General features: G+C 32.9%; 1 pseudogene; it reads right to left on the bottom strand.

The window, feature by feature from the left end:
• Window positions 1–617, bottom strand: part of LOC119594142 — a 9,154-nt pseudogene that overhangs the window by 7,901 nt on the left and 636 nt on the right.

Below are 617 nucleotides of genomic sequence, written 5' to 3'. Positions count from 1 at the left end.
GTGAATCTACGTGGCTGAACAACACTCCTCAGCATGGCGTTCATTCACAAACTTAACTCTACATTCAGAAAATAAACACGTAATTGTCAGACAGAACACCGGATGTATGACTTCTGATCCTATTTTCTGAAAAAAAAAAAACACGGAAAACTGATCGCACTATTCAAAAATTTATAAATATTTAATGGAAGATTGTAAGATTATATACAATTATTTTGAACCAGTTAGAACTGACACTGACAACTCACACGATACACATATCTGGTAAACACATATCAATGAAAAATCATTCATTCAGACACTTGTATAAACATACGTTAAATCAATGAGTGAATAAATACAAACAACACGCGCCCACTATACTGTTATTGAACAAGTCGACTGTCTGTAGGCACTAACCTAAACGCTTTATAAATCAACCGCTAAGATCGCGAATTTTATAAAAATATCTCAGCCCTTAAGATTAATGCTTCAGTGAGTAATATCTACTATGAAGAGCCAATATCCCAGGTTCCAATACTGCATAAATAAATAAAAACAAACGAAAACAAAAACAAGCAATACATAACGGAATATATAACTACTGACGAAGAAAACTAAAAATCTGTAGACGAATG

The sequence above is a fragment of the Penaeus monodon genome, chromosome 33 (genome assembly GCF_015228065.2).
Source record: "Penaeus monodon isolate SGIC_2016 chromosome 33, NSTDA_Pmon_1, whole genome shotgun sequence".
In the NCBI taxonomy this organism is placed as follows: domain Eukaryota; kingdom Metazoa; phylum Arthropoda; class Malacostraca; order Decapoda; family Penaeidae; genus Penaeus; species Penaeus monodon.
Note: the sequence above shows the minus strand (reverse complement) of the source record. Positions and strands in the feature narration are given on the sequence as shown.